This window comes from Sorex fumeus, unplaced genomic scaffold, assembly GCF_029834395.1.
Source record: "Sorex fumeus unplaced genomic scaffold, SorFum_2.1 ptg000022l, whole genome shotgun sequence".
Classification (NCBI taxonomy): domain Eukaryota; kingdom Metazoa; phylum Chordata; class Mammalia; order Eulipotyphla; family Soricidae; genus Sorex; species Sorex fumeus.
The window spans coordinates 1,060,288-1,076,410 of record NW_026606079.1 but is presented as its reverse complement, the minus strand read 5'-3'; the positions used below and the strand labels follow the sequence as shown (position 1 = coordinate 1,076,410).

Below are 16,123 nucleotides of genomic sequence, written 5' to 3'. Positions count from 1 at the left end.
GTGGAGGTGAGCACATGGAGGTGAGCATGTGAAGGTGAGCATGGAGGTAAGCACACGGAGGTAAGCTCATGGGGGTGAGCTTGTGGAGGTGAGCATGTGGAGGTGAGCACGTGGAGGTGAGCATGTGGAGGGGAGCTCACAGAGGTGAGCACAGGGAAGTGAGCACATGGAAATGATCAAGTGGAGGTGAGCATGTGGAGGTGAGCACATGGAGGTGAGCATGTGAAGGTGAGCATGGAGGTGAGCACATGGAGGTGAGCTCACGGAGGTGAGCACATGGAGGTGAGAATGTGGAGGTAAGCACGGAGGTGAGCACAAGGAGGTGAGCATGTGGAGGTGAGCACGTGGAGGTGAGCATGTGGAGGGGAGCTCACAGAGGTGAGCACAGGGAAGTGAGCACATGGAAATGATCAAGTGGAGGTGAGCATGTGGAGGTGAGCACAGGGAGGTGAGCACATGGAAATGATCAAGTGGAGGTGAGCATGTGGAGGTGAGCTCACGGAGGTGAGCACATGGAGGTGAGAATGTGGAGGTAAGCACGGAGGTGAGCACAAGGAGGTGAGCATGTGGAGGTGAGTACATGGAGGTGAGCATGTGGGGGTGAGCTCACAGAGGTGAGCACAGGGAGGTGAGCACATGGAAATAATCAAGTGGAGGTGAGCACACAGAGGTGAGCACATGGAAATGGTCAGGTGGAGGTGAGCATGTGGAGGTGAGCACATGGAGGTGAGCATGTGAAGGTGAGCATGGAGGTAAGCACACGGAGGTAAGCTCATGGGGGTGAGCTTGTGGAGGTGAGCATGTGGAGGTGAGCACGTGGAGGTGAGCATGTGGAGGGGAGCTCACAGAGGTGAGCACAGGGAAGTGAGCACATGGAAATGATCAAGTGGAGGTGAGCATGTGGAGGTGAGCACAGGGAGGTGAGCACATGGAGGTGAGAATGTGGAGGTAAGCACGGAGGTGAGCACAAGGAGGTGAGCATGTGGAGGTGAGTACATGGAGGTGAGCATGTGGGGGTGAGCTCACAAGAGGTGAGCACATGGAGGTGAGCACATGGAAATAATCAAGTGGAGGTGAGCACGCAGAGGTGAGCACATGGAAATGGTCAGGTGGAGGTGAGCACTGGAGGCAAGCTTGTGGAGGTGAGCTCATGGTGCCGGGGGCTGCGGGGTCCCCAGACAGCCTGAGATCTGGGCTGTGGCCCTGGGGACAAGCGCTCTGCATGGCAGAAGCTGTGCAAACAGGGCGTTTGTGGGGTTTTCTTGTGTGCTTTCCGGAGCCGGGGGTGGAACCCAGTTCTCGTGGGTGCAAGGTAGGCACTCTACCCCCTGCCACGCCTAGGATTCCAGCTGGGGGCATGCCGGAGACCTGGGAAGAGGGTCCTGAGAAGCCAGGGCGCTGGGCCAGCCCGGGGCAGAGGTCACCCAGGCCCTGTCGTCCACGCCCAGCACCAGAGGGGTCGCCGGCAGCTCTGGGAGGGCTCACGGCCTGGACACCAGCCCCCCCCTGCCCAGTGCGGGCAGAGAGGAGGGGGGTGCTCTCCCGGCCAGAGCGAGCGGGCAAACACGAGACCCGCGGCTCAGAAGGCCAAACCCCAGGCACCCCCCCGCACCCCCCGCCCTCAGAGCAGGAGGATGAAGCAATAAACAAGGCTGAGTAGGGATTAGAACCTTGGTTCTGGATTCAGAGAAAAACAGGTCCCTACGAGGAAACAGGTACGAGTCTCAAAAGGCAACGGAAAATGACGGGAAGATGAATAAGCCAGACCAGCCGGGACTGGAAAATATACGTATGTGACCTGCAACATGAGCTCAAGGGCACCGGGGCAGATTAGCTGCCCACAGCAAACATAACACGCCGTCGCGAAAACAGGGCCTGTGTTCCCGCCGAGACCGGCAGACGGGACAGCTGCCGCCCCATTTCTATTCAGCAGGTACGGAAGGTCCCAGCCAAGCTGGGCTGGGTGAGGATTTAGAAGGTATAGAGATTCCGCGGAAATATGACAGCGTGCATTTATAAATAACACATTGGCTTCTGGAGAAAATGCCAAAGTCCCACAGAATTCTCCCCCGCACCCCAGCGCCAGGCTAGGGTCGATCAATATATCTCTCCGTGTACCCGTCACCTCTGTATCTATCATCTCTCTGTCGGTCTAGCTGCACTCCTAGGCCCCAGGTTCTAGTTTATGGCTGTTAAGAGATTTTATCGTTTAGTTTTTGGTTTGGCTCTGAGCCACCCCGGTGACCCCTGGCTCTGCACGGGGGTCACTCCTATTGGGACTCACAAGACCACATGCGGTTCTGGGCTTCAACTTGGCTTGGACGGGAGCGAGTGCCTTGCTTTGTACGTCTGACCTTTCCCACTGAGATTTGAAAACAACATAACTAACTACAGCACCAGCAATTTGGGGGAGGGGGTTTTGGCCACAGCCAGCAATGTTCACAGCTTACTCCTGACTCGGTGCTCAGAATTGCTCCTGACAGTGCTTGAGAAACCAGACAGGGAGTCAGGGACGGGACCGAGGCCAACCCTGTACCAGGCCCATGCCCTACGCTCTGTACTATCACTCTGACCCAGCACCAACAATCTTTTTACCAAACAAAATGTGTGTCAAAGCAGCCTGCAAAAACTTTTAAAAAATTGCCGAAAGAAAAAAAAACTTGAGAAAAGACATCCAATCTCCCCAAAGGGGTGACCAGATCCCCCAAAGTATATTTTTATATAGAATCCCATTTTTCTTTTTCTTTCTCTTCCAGTTGTGATGGGGAGTTATGACTCAGAGTGTGTCTTCGCATGCTGGACTTCAAAGACTTTTGTTTGAACCTTGCGCTTCTTAAACCCAGCTATCACATAGGACTCAAGTTTTTCGAAACATACACACAGCAAGACAAGAAAGTGGAGAGATTGGCCATTTCCCAAGTGGACTGAAAGCAGAAGCCCGGCTTCCCCCTTGCTGGCTGATATGAGCACTCTCATTTTTTTTTTTTTTTTTGCATTTTGGGTCACACCCGGCAATGCTCAGGGATTACTCCTGGTTCTGCACTCAGGAATTACTCCTGGCGGTGCTCAGGGGACCATATGGGATGCTGGGAATCGAACCCGGGTCGACTGCGTGCAAGGCAAATGCCCTAACCGCTGTGCTATTGCTCCAGCCCCAGCACTCTCATTCTTGACCTCCTCCAACCTGCACTGTCCACGTCCCGCAAATCCCTGGCCTCTTTCTGACAAACAGGAAGTTACCAACGGTCCAACATAAAATTTTGCCCCTGAGATTAGGCTCTCCAGGGGGCCAAGCTAGCGGGAAATATCTAAGGCAGATGGCAGATGGCAGACTCCTTTTGATCCTTGCATCCTCTGCACATTTTTATCAATTGGTAAGAAAGGAAAAGGGCCCGATTTTCATTTAAAGGGCCTGCAGGAAAACCCTGACCTATAACTTCCCTGCATTCTGCAACACAATGACCCAGTTTTCCTAGAAAACCCCACAAACAGCCACGGTGACCTTAGCTAACCAAGTTAGCAAAGTTCTTCCCAAGCATGGAGGTTGCTTTTTTTTTTTCTTTTCTACTTTCCAGTAAACTTTTCTAGTTTCCAACGCTGAGTCTGAGCATTTTTATTACTCAATGTTTCCATCCTTGAGAACGTTGAGGAGCCTGGAACCACGGGCAGAAACAGAGACCCACGGTCCCAGTCCGGCATCCAGGACAAGTTCAAGGTGTCCAGATTTCTCACAATGCTACTGAAATCAGAACAAGCGGCATTAGGGAAGGGAAGTGGCTCTATTCTGTGGACAAGAAGAGAGTTCCAGAATAAACCACAGTAAATGGCCGGTTTAAAGAGAGGTGTGACCCATTCAGAACTGTCTTTTTTGGGGGGGGGGGTGGGGATTCACACCTGGCAATGTTCAGGAGTTACTCCTGGCTTTGCACTCAGGAATCTCTCCTGGCGGTGTTCAGGGTACCATATGGGACGCTGGGAATCGAACTCCGGTTGGCCGCGTACAAGGCCAACACCCTACGCACTGTGCTATCGCTCCAGCCTAATTCAGAACTGTCTTTGGCATGAGCAGATTCCTGAACAAACAAAGCCCCACATGTGCCTTGAACCAGATACAAATTTAACTCCAAGTGGACCACCATCCTTCCAAGGTGACGAGGGGGGATGCTGGGATGCAGGGGTGCAAAACGCAAACTCTTACAACCACATTTGCTAACTGGAATAAAACACCAAGTGGCATGGAAGAAAGGAAGAAAGTGTTCTTGCAGAGTTTAAGCTGAGGGCTTCCTGGTGGAGGCCCCAAGAGGAACAGTTGAGCAGAGCTTCCTGCTCCCCAGGGAGAATCTCAACGTGGCATGGCTAGACCGGCTGAGTCTGTGCCCAGAGGAAACAGTTGCACGACAATTCGGCAGTTCAGATACCCAGAGGGAACAAGAAAACTCACTTCTAAAAATTTGTATTTTGGGTCACCCTGGACAGTGCTCAAGGGGCTCATCCTGGCAGTGCTGGTGGACTGTGTGGAGCAGGAGGGCCGATCCCGGGTGCCCCACGGCCGGCACACTGTCCTGGGAGCATCTCCAGGCTTGGGGGAGGCTTAGTCTGGCCTCAAGAGCACCCTCTGCGGGGAGGAAAGATTCTGGGTACCAATGCTGGTTCAAAAAAGGCCCCGCTCCTGGGTGCACCAGGCCTCTCCCTGGAGCAAAGGGCTGGGGTCCCCGGGGCTTGCACTACCCCAAAGGGAGAGGTTTTGCCACTCTGGAAGGGACTCGGACACTTTTGCTCTTCCGCTCCTCCATGCCCGGTTTTATTCCACGACGGCAAAGCCAACCGCATTTCCTGTCTTCACTCTGCCCTCGGCCCACCGTGTGGCAATGCACCTCCCCGCCATTTCTCCAGGGGTCACATGAACTGTCTGCAAATGCTGGGCGTGGGGGAGGGCTTGTGCTACCATTGCCCCCTGAGTGCGTGAGCCAGACCCTCAGCACTGGCCCACCCTGCCATCCCTGGTCCCCGCACAGCTGCCGGCATTCCCAGAGCACAGCCGGTATGTGGTGCAACCAGGTCCATGCCAGCCAGGTCACTGTGCCCACCGGGACAGGAAGGAGGGCCCAGCGGCCGGGCACAGCTGGCAGCTACGTACACGTTGCCCACGTGGGCCTCAGAGACCCACAGGAAGCGGCTCTGCGAGTCAGCCACAGAGCCACGGAGCGGCAAGTCGTGCTATGTGACATTCGGGCAGGCCCCAGCCTCCTCCAGCCCAGCACAGGGGCAGGGACCGTGGCCAGAGGCTACGCCGTTCCCAAAGCCCTGCTCAGTGACCATCCACCAGGGGACCTAAAAGCAGAACCTTCTAGAAACATCTCCATTCCCAGTGTGCAGGCCCTTTGCCAGGGACGTGGGTTCCCCTCAAGGAATGAAGCCCACGGAGGCCCAGGGCGTGGCTGAAACCAGAGTGGCCGGGGGTCGGGGGTCATGGCGTGCAGCGTGGCTCCCCTTAATGTGGACGAGAGTCTGTTGATAGAGGAAGATGAACTGGAAGAACTGGATGTGTCCCAACATATTCCGGAGGTTCCACTGGGCAGTAGGCATAAGTGGGACTCCCTGCACTTAAGGAAGGCCCAGGAAAGCTGAACCAGGGGGCTGCAGAAGAAGAGACCCAGGGGCCCTCCTGCACCCAGAGCCTGGGCAAACTCCAGAAACAGGATGCTGGAGGCTTCTTGGGAGACAGGCTGGCTCTTGGTGTGAGCAGGACACGGTAGGGACAGGTGGCCGCACTGACGGACCCGTCTCCCGACACAAACCAGACATGCGCAGCCGCACACGGGCGGGAACTCAGGCTCATCCTGGCAGCCGGGAACCCCCAGGCAGCCCAGTTCCACCCAAAGGCAGGAACCACAGCACGGATCTGGGGTGTGGGGTGGTGGCAGCGAGGGGAAACCGCTACTGAATTGCTTTGATCGGCACCAGGAATGTCCCAACTCCAGCAAAACGTGGCAAAGCGTGCCACGGAGCGACAGAGTGTAGTTCATCTGCGGAGTGACATGCCACAGGAACCGTCCCCAGTCCCAGACGTGGGTTTAGGAGGTGGAGACTCGAAATCAGCTCATGTAAATATGTTCAAAGAACTTTATGGCTCTGTTTAAAGAATGAGAGGAACTATGACAACTATGCCTCACTCCAAAGAGACCCGAGAGAGACGGACCGCATGGGAGGGGAAGGAAGAAGCCGGGAGAAAAATCGGAGGTTGGAAGCACCGGGCATGACACGGAAAATCCACTGGCAAAGCCACAGCAATTCTGAACTCATGGGAGAAAGATGCAGGGATCAAAGGTTTAAAAAGAATTAATAGCCACACTTCCCAAACAAGCCAGGGAGAGAAGGTCCTTCTTGGCTGCTTCCATGAGGCCAGCTGTGCCCCGCAGCCAAACCCAGAACATCAGAAGGAAGGAAAATTACAAATCACTGTCTTGGACAAACATACAGGCAAGACACCCCCCCAATCCTAGCAAACTCAAATTCACCAACATACAAAGTTTTTTTTACATCATCTATAAACAAGTATGGTGTGCTCACAAAGGCCACGTTGATCTGACCTTGAAAAATTGGTGATTGTCATATACATCAAAAGAATATTTTAAAATGCTGAGACACTCTTAGTAGATGCAGAAAAGGCATCCGGTGAACTTGGACCCCTTTCACAAGGCAAGTTCAGCCAGACGGCCAAGACACAAGATCACAGATGCCAACAGAGAAAGCACATGGGTTTCTACAGGTCACTGCCTTTCTGGACACTCGTAACAGAGTTTGACATTGAGAAAACAAATCTGGGGCCCTGGAGGGAGTTTTACAGATGTGGCACAGGCCGGGCACGTGAGTAGCCCTGACTGTGACCCACGGCTGGATGGGTCCTACCCCCAACCACTGACATTGGTTGCTCTGTCACCGGTACCCACTGGTGGTTTCCGTGTCACTGACTTTGGAGCTAGATTCAAGTGTCAGACCCTCAGGACCATAGTATTGGGTTGAGTGTCTCTCCCTGAGTATCTCTTTCCAGGAAGAAAACAAGTCCATTGATCTCACAAAGAGAATTGGCTATGTTAGGGGAGAAATTGACCAAGAAATTGGCCAATGCCAAACTTTCACTTTGGGCAAAATGTTGGCCAAAGAAGTTGAATAAACTCTAAACAATGTGAAAAGCACACTATGTTCATGGCTTGGAGGACTTAACATGAATTGGATGACCCCCAAAATTGATCGAGGGCTTCGAAGAGAGCTTTGTATCTAAGTCCAGCTCACTTCTTTGCCAAAATTGACAAGATCTGAAATTGCCCAGCAGCTTAAGGAATGCAAAAATAATCGGATACAACCTTTGAAAGCACAAAGTAGAAAGATACACACTTCCCTATTTAAGAACTTTTGAGCAACAGTTATTAAAATGTGGCTCCAGCATACCGGAGGGTATATACTGAATGAGATGGGTTGGAAGTCCAGGAGTAAGTCATTTACCTGTAGACGAACTCACTTTTGCCACAAGTGCCAAGATCACATAGGAAGGAATCAAAAGCCTTTCACAAAGGGTTATGACACAGCAGAGGGGCTCCGTAAAAATGAATAAAGCTAGGCTCTTGCACCATGTCACTGTCACTGACACAGTCCTCCTGTTGTTCATCAAGTTGCTTGAGCGGGCCCAGTAATGTCTCCATTATGAGACTTGTTGTTACTGTGTTTGGCATATCAGATACGTCATGGGTAGCTTGCCAGGCTTTGCCGTGCAGGCAAGATACTCTCAATAGCTTGCCGGGCTCTCCAAGAGGGGCGGAGGAATCGAACCCGGGTCACCCAGGTCAACCGTATGCAAGGCAAATGCCCTACCCACTGCGTTACTGCACCATGTATAATAAGTTAAATGAAAATGGATCAAACATCCATAAGAGATAAGATTACAAATTCCCAGGGCTGGAGAATTCAGCAGATGAAGCACTTTCTTTGCATGTGATCAAACCAGGTTCTATCCCTGACACCCCATATTGTTCCCTGAGCCTGCCACAAGTGCTCCTGAGCACCACTAAACCCCACCCCACCCCGCCAAAAAAAATTACAAACATCTAGAAGAAAGCATAAGTCCAAATCTTCCTGATCTCCCATTTGGTAACAGAATTTAAGATATAATGGTAAAGTCTAATGGTAAAGGTAAAGGTAAAGGCCCTCCCGTTGATCGTCGATTTGCTCGAGCGGGCCCAGTAACGTCTCCATTAGAGACTTTGTTGTTACTGTGTTTGGCATATCGAATACTCTCGGTAGCTTGCGGGCTCTCCAAAGTCTAATGAGATGAAGGAAAAAGACAGGCATGAAATTTCATCAAAATTAAAATCTCATGCTTCAGAACCCACGTGTCATATGCGAAAATATTTTCAAATCACATCCTTGATCAGACTGTAATCATCAAAAGGTGGAAATGATCTGAATGTCCACTGAATGGTGAATAAATACAGAACATGATGAAATGTGATTTAGCCACAGAAAGAACCCGGCTCTGAAGCCATCGGGGATGGAGATCAACCCTGATGGAACTCGGTGAAAGGAAGCGGTCAGAGAGGGCCACGCGCGGTGCTCAGCGTCTGAAATTTAGATTCAGCAAAACTACCCAGGAAGGTAATTGCTTGAATGAAGCTAACACAAAGGCTACTGCAGATCACCGGAGAGCGAGCGAACGGTGACCCGCAGACGGGGCATATGAGGAATACCAATGAGAGCTCTCGGGCTGTGAAGAACGCTCCGTGCCGGCTCTCAGCCTTGTGACATCGCCAGACAGCAGTGGAGGGAACAGGCAAGCAGGTAAATAACAGACGGCACGGATGCGCTTTGTGCCTGTCATTTTTTCTGCCTAATTAAAAATACAACCGCTCAAAACAATAATTGGAAATGGATGTTGATGGGAAAACAACAATTATCATTTTAATTTGTATGACAAATCACAACAACAACAAAATAGGTAAAAGGAAATGAGCTATAAAAGAGGAATTTTTTAAGTTTGTAGGGTTACGACCACCAGTACCCGTGTTCTCCAAGCTCAGTGCTCAGAGTTGCTCCCAATGGTGCTCAGGGAACCCAGGGGTGTTGGGGATCCAATCTGGGCCTTCCGCACACAAAGCATGTTCACTAGCCCTTTCTACAATCTCTCTGACCCCGAGGAGTAAATGGTTTGTATTATATTGAAATTAAGTTTGTTCTGACGTGAGCCAAATGGTTATGAGATGATTGTCTTAATTCTCAAGAAACCACTAAAAATACAACTAAGACGATAGACAGTAAACAATGGTGAGGGTTTTAAGTGGCACACTAGAAGATACTTAATGAGATTGTAGTGGAATGAAACAGAAATGTTGTAAAAGAAAAGAAGTAACAAAAATGCACAAACAGACCCCGTTTGTTTGCACTAAATACCAATTGATTAAAAAGCCCGGTAAGGCAGGGTCAAGAGCCAATGATACGTGATCTATAAGGAATATGTCCAAAATAAATGGATTAGGAAAAGATGCTTCTAATAGAGGATACAGAGGCTCGGAGTTGCTGTCAATCCCAGATACAGCTGTTGTGAGAGAAAGATGGCACTTCATAGTAGTAGAAATGAATTCAGCAAGACGAAAGAACAATCACAAATACGCATTCCCCAAATCCATGGAGGAAAAACTGTGAAAGGAAGCCAGAAATGCATAACCCTGGCTACCAAAGAACAACGAGAAGAAAGAAGTAAGACTTGAACAGTATCAGGAGACACCAACCAGTCTCAGAGTATCATGAGGGCCAGTGAGACACAAGAATCTATGGAACAGGAGACTACAGGACAGAAAATGGACAAACTATAGGACATGGGTCTACAGGACAGGAAGTAGACAATCTGTAGGATATGGGTCTACAGGGCAAGAAGTGGACAACCTGTAGGACATAGGTCTACAGGACAGGAAGTGGACAATCTATGGGACATGGGTCTGCAAGACAGGAAGTAGACAATCTGTAGGATATAGGTCTACAGGACAAGAAGTGGGTCAACCTATAGGACATAGGTCTACAGGACAGGAAGTGGACAATCTATGGGACATGGGTCTACAGGACAGGAAGTAGACAATCCATAGGATATGGGTCTACAGTACAGGAAGTGGGCAATCTATAGGATGTAGACCTATAGGATAGGGGCATGGACAATCTATGGACATGGGTCCATGGCACAGGTTTGTACACTGTCTATGGAGCATGGCCATTCACCAAAGCAGAGTACACGGGCTCTCAAGTTCACATGGGACAGTTTCCAGTTGAGGCCATCTGTTATGCCATTTAGCGTCTCAATAAACTTAAAAGGACTGAGATCATACAAAGTATGCTCTCTGATTACAAAGGAATAAAATGAGAAATCAATGACAGATGGAAATTCGGGAAATGTACACATTTGTGGAAAAGTACACTATCTTAAATAACAACAGGTCAAAGAATAAATCACAAGGGAAATTAGAATTTATGTTGAGATGAATGAAAACAAAACCACAACATACCAGAATGTATGAGGTGGGGGAAAAGTGCTCAGAAGAAATTTACAGTTGTAATTGACTGCATGGGAAAAAAGAATTCAAGCCCAGACAGACAGCACAAAGGGTTGGAGTGCATTCTAATTGTGCAGGAGACCTGAGCTTAATCTCTAGTGCTACATGCTTCTCTGAGCTCTGCTGGGAGTGACCACTGAGCACCAAGGGAGGAGTAGCCCCTGAGCAGTGCTAGGTATGGGTTAAGAATCACAATAACATTATGAAGGAGAATTCAGATCCTGGACTTAAATGTGCACTTTAAGAAACCAGAAAAAGAAGAATAATTAAGGCCCCAGCTAAATACAAATAACTAATAAATAATGAAACAAAACCCAGAGGAGGAGAGAATAGAAAACAAAAAAAGATGATTAATGAAACAAAAAAGTTGATTCACTGAAAAGATCAACAAGCCTTTAGTCTGAGTGAGCAGCAGCTAGAATTCCTTTGAGTAACATCAAGAATGAATGGTGATGCTAGCACCAGCCTGCAAGAAAGAGAAGTGTTACAAAAAGATGTGGTGAACACTTGCGAGACAACACATTCGAGGGCTTAAAGGTGAAATTATTTCCTAGAAAGACACAAGCTACCAAAAAGAAAATAAAATAAGGAAAACTTGTCACTGTCACTGTCACTGCCCTCCCATAGTTCACTGATTTGCTCGAGCAGGCCCAGGAACATTGTGAGACTTTTGTTACTGTGTTTGGCATATCGAATACATCTGACAACTTGATGACACCTATAAGTAAAGAGATTGAGTTAGAAGTCTCGATCGACTTCAGCAAGGAAAGCCAAGGGACAGCTGACCTCAACCTCACATTCTACGAACCAAAAGCTGTAAGTGTTGGGGTGACAGATCTTGGAGTGACGAGTTGAGGTTGTAGGTGTTGAAGTGGTAGATGTTGGGATGGTGATGTGGAGGTAGGTGTTGGAGTTGTTGGTGTCAGATAATAGGTGTTGGGGTAGTAGATGTTGGGGGTAGGTATTTGGTGGTAGTTGTTGGGTGGCAGGTGTTGGGGGAGCAGGTATTGGGGTTGTAGGTATTGGAGGGCAGGTGTTGGGATCGTAGATGCTGGGGATAGGTATTGGGGTGGCCGGTGTTGGGGTGGTAGGTATTGGAGTTGTAGGCGTTTGGATGGTAGGTGTTGGGTGACAGGTGTTGGGATGGTAGGTGTTGAGGTGACAGGTTTGGGGTAGTAGATGTGGTAATAAGTGTTGGGGTAGTTGATGTTGGGGTGATGTTGGTGTGGTAGTTGATGGGGTGATAAAAGTTGGGGTGACGGGTATGGAGTGATAGTAGGACAAGCCCATGGGCCCCTGCACTTGTGGGAGTGGCCTGTTACCCTCTGCTGGGTGTACCCCACACTGCACCCAGCTTATATTGTGCCCAACAGCTCAGGCGAATGTGCCACCTCCGGCTGGTGCTGGGGTGTCCAGGCAGATGGGAGGCGACACTCCACAGCGCTGATCAGATGGTGGGTGCAGGAGTCAGCTCAATAAAGAGCAGCCTGGGGGTTTCTGGGCTCAGGGTCGTGTGGGAAGACCCTCGTGCATCTGAGGTGCTGTGAGATTCAAAAGAAAAGGTTCATGGGCTCATGGGCACGCAAGGGGGACTCGAGCGTTCGGTGCCTGGAAACCGTTTCCCCAGGCTGGTCTATGGTGATGGACAGATGAAGGACCGGGGGAATGGAGAAACTAGACCCGGGCCCCCGGCTGGTCCATAGGCGGTTTATTTCTCTCTCCTCCCCAGCGTAGTCAGACCTCTCCCCTTACTGCATAGTTATAGCTGTAGCTTTGGCCATCGTCCCCATCATCACAGTTCCATCATCCTCGTCTCCTCAGAGACCTCAAAGTCCTCTCTTTCTTTCTCTCTTCTGTCTCGTCTCGTCATTTTAGTCTCATAGTCCTCTACATCACCGTCATCTACTCCTCAAAGTCCCAGAGTCTCAGTTCTCATCCTCCTTAGAAAGTCGTTGACTTTCTAATCTATGACTTTCTAGTCCTCAAAGACCTCAGAGTCCCAAGGTCCCCATTCTTCTCCTCTAGTCTTCAACGTCCAGTCCCGACATTCTAGTCCCCTCTTACCCTTACAGCACGGTTATATAGAAATCATGAAGGGTGGGGACACACAAGGGTGGGGTTGAACATTATCATAACAACAAAGAGGTGTGAAGTCACTCCTTCAGGAGATTAACTCAAGGACAGAATCTCATCCGAGGGTTCAGCACTCCAGACTAGTAGGAGATCCGCTCAAGGGCGGCATTCCATCCAGGGTGGATTGCTTTCTCCTTTCCCCAGCTAGTAATCCACTTAAACAGTCATAGTAAGTTTACTTCTTATAATATTTCTAGCAATGTCATTTCGTATGAACACAGTAAGAGATATATTAAGCTTAAAGGTTGACTCTTCCTGGGGGCATCTCGCTATATACCCCAGACCACAGTCCTCAGGCCAGGTGAGTCTTTCCTAACCTCAGCAGGGTCTTTATTCAGTTGCTTCTTTTCGGGTCATGACAGAGTTTGTCCATGACCATGCTCTTAACTTATTGTACTTATGACACTTAGTTTGTCTCCTTTGGATTCCAGGGTAGCTTACAGCTTGCCCTGGGTCCAGCCAGTCTCTCCTCAGGACCCTGCTCTTGGAGTGCTAGGAGCTAAGGGCAACTGAGGCTTAAGTAAATATGGATGCCCAGGAGTAAATATTATTTTGAAGTCAATTAACTCCCGTGTTACAAGGCCTAGCATAAATTGCCTTCCTGTGCCTGTCCAAAAAGGACATTGCCAAATCACTTGTCACTTGTTGTCCTGTTGTTCCTTGATTTGCTTGAGCAAGCGCCAGTAACATCTCCATTCATCCCCGTCGCATAATAGTGTAGCCCAATGGCGTATTGGGGGCCCTTTCAGGGTCAGGGGAATGAGACCCATTATTGTTCCTGTTTTTGGCATATCAAATATGCCACGGGTACCTTGCCAGGCACTGCCGTGCGGGCGGGATACTCTTGGTAGCTTGCCGGGCTCTCTGAGAGGCCCAGGAAATACTGCCATTGCTAAACAAACCATGCAAATGACATAAAGGAAAGAGAAAAGCAATATAGGATTATTAGTGCCTGATGGAATTGGGTGCGCCTCGGGGGCACGGTTGTGGGAGTCATTCAATAAACCTTCAGCTCCCTGCGGGAGGAGCAAGGACAACCCAGCATTATCCAACAGTGTGGGGGTCCCACAGACGAGTCCAATCTCCCCACTTTTCTCTCTCCTTCTCTCTGCCTCCCTCAGTCTCCCTGAGAGAAGGAAGGAGGGGCCAGGAAGGGTCTTATTCCCGGACCAATGGGTGGTCTAGGGCCTCAGTTTCCCATTACAAGGATCCACATGAAGGCTGTCGCCCCCGTGGGCTTAATTACCCTCCCCTGCGTCCCATCTTTATCTGGACGACCCCCCTTCTCTCCCCAGGAAAGGCAATTTTCAAGTTTCTCTTTCCATCATCGTTTTCACTTTTTAATGACAGTTTTCCTAGGTGGCCTTCTATTTTTACCCTTCCTTCTCCAGGTAATTTCTGACCCCGATTCACACCGCCCCTGTCAATTTCCTTGGTTAATTTCCAGCCTCTTTCCAGAGCCATCACCTCGCGCTGCTTAATTGATTTCTTCTATCACGTGAGTCCACGGTTTCATCAATACGCAATTTTAGACCCACGGCCACTTTCTATTTTTCCTGCCGTTTAGAGGTGAGTCCTCGGATCAGACGCGAGATGGGATTTCATTATCTCACAGATGTCAATTCCCACACCGCGCCCCCCCCCCCACCATGCCTCCACCCCCTGGCCAGCCCCTTCTGTAACAACAAGAATATCTTCGGGACTCTCTGTCCTGCCTTGTAATTACTCCCTGCATTTCGCCCTGTTGCCTTCCATCCCGTGGCTTCAGAGTGTAAATTAACACGCCTCCTGCTTCAAACGTTATTTTCACATCAGGGTGTCTGAACACACGGACCCCGTCCCCCCACCCCCGGTCTCAAGGCCCGAGGTGGTTGGGTTTGTATTGAGAAATCAAAAGACACTTTCCTTCTGCCCTCTGGATCTAGTGTGGAGGCAGGGACAGGGGTGGTGTTTGCCAGCAGGGGGGTAGGGGGGCACGAGACGCTTGTGCCCCGGGAGGTCCAGGAACCGCAGTGGCCTCGCCGGACACCAGCGTCCGCCCCGTCTCGGCAGCCGGCGACCGCACCCGGCCAGACGCGAGACCCAGCTAGACATTTTCCCACCTCCGGGCCAGATCTGTCAAAAAACACTCCAGATTGCTGCCAGACCTTATCGACCGCCCGCCGTGGCCTCTCCAGAGAGGGATTAGTCGGCTTCTGAGCCAGACACGATCCGGAGACTGACGCAGACGCCACCTGCACGCGGCCCCACCTGTGGCGGCCAGGGCAGAGTTCCTGCCCCCCCAGTCCCGGGAGGTCCTGCTCCCACGGAGTCCCCACGGGCAGGGGCACGTGGCCCCTCCAAGGCCAGCATCACCCCCAGGGGACACCGGAGTGCGCTCCCGGGACCATCAAGGTTCCAGTGTGTGTACCAGGGATGTAAACTCAGCCCTGCCCGGACAGGCAGGACCTCGGGCCACTCGCCCCGCCAGGTCCCCTTACACCCCGTGTGCTTTGTCCTGGGGCATCTCGTTCTGCTTTCACACTCAGGGGTTTGCCCCTCACTGTGCTGAGGGGAGGGGCCATACAGGGGGCCGGGGCAGGCAGTAGCAAAGAAAGGCAGCGCGCAGGGAGGTTATGACCGGATGAACCAACGAGAGACCACCAAGGCCTCGCCACAGTGTGGCAGCAAGTGAGCAACTTTGTAGCAAACCACTGGCCATTGGCCAAGACTCTCCAGGGCCTGAGGCCTCCTGAGCACTGTTGGGGAGTCCCCTCCCCCTATGATGAGAGAGCAACAGGTGGGCAGGCCTCCTGCAGGGGTTATATTACAAGGGCCTCCTTTTTTTTTTTTTTTTTGCTTTTTTGGTGTCACACCTGGTGATGCTCAGGGGTTACTCCTGGAACATGCACTCAGGAATTACTCCTGGCGGTGCTCAGGGGACCCTCTGGGATGCTGGGAATCGAATCCAGGGCGGCCCATGCAAGGCAAACGCCTTCCCCACTATGCTAGCGCTCCGGCCCCAATCAGGACCTCCTTATGGGAGTGAGCTTCCAGGGAGGAGGCCACCATGCTTCTGGGTGGGGCTCATGCCGGGGAAGGGCCTTGGGTGCTCCGGGAACAGCCAGGAAGGCCGTGGGCTAGAGCAGGGTCAGGGAGACAGGGACCCCGGAGACCCACAGACTGGGTGGGCACAGCCGTCCTGAAACAGGACCCGGTCAGGTGCGTGGACACGAGTTTCCACTTTGCTCTGCCCTCTCGTCAGCAGAATGGGACTGTGTGCAGTGCATTGTGGGTGCAGGAGGGCGTGTGTGCGGGGGAACATGTGTGCATGCGTGCAGGAAGGCGTGCGCGTGGCGTGCAGCATGTGTGCTGTGGAGACGCGTGTCAACACCAGCCTCTAGCCCACAGGAACAGTC

The 16,123-nt window shown here is 51.1% G+C and overlaps 1 non-coding gene across 1 annotated transcript; it reads right to left on the bottom strand.

Annotated features, from left to right (window-relative positions):
- Window positions 1-2,754: 2,754 nt before the first annotated feature.
- Window positions 2,755-2,906, bottom strand: LOC130023296 (small Cajal body-specific RNA 1). The gene has a single exon (XR_008792445.1). It is a non-coding gene; the product is annotated as a small Cajal body-specific RNA 1 (non-coding RNA).
- Between the last annotated feature and the right edge of the window lie 13,217 nt (window positions 2,907-16,123).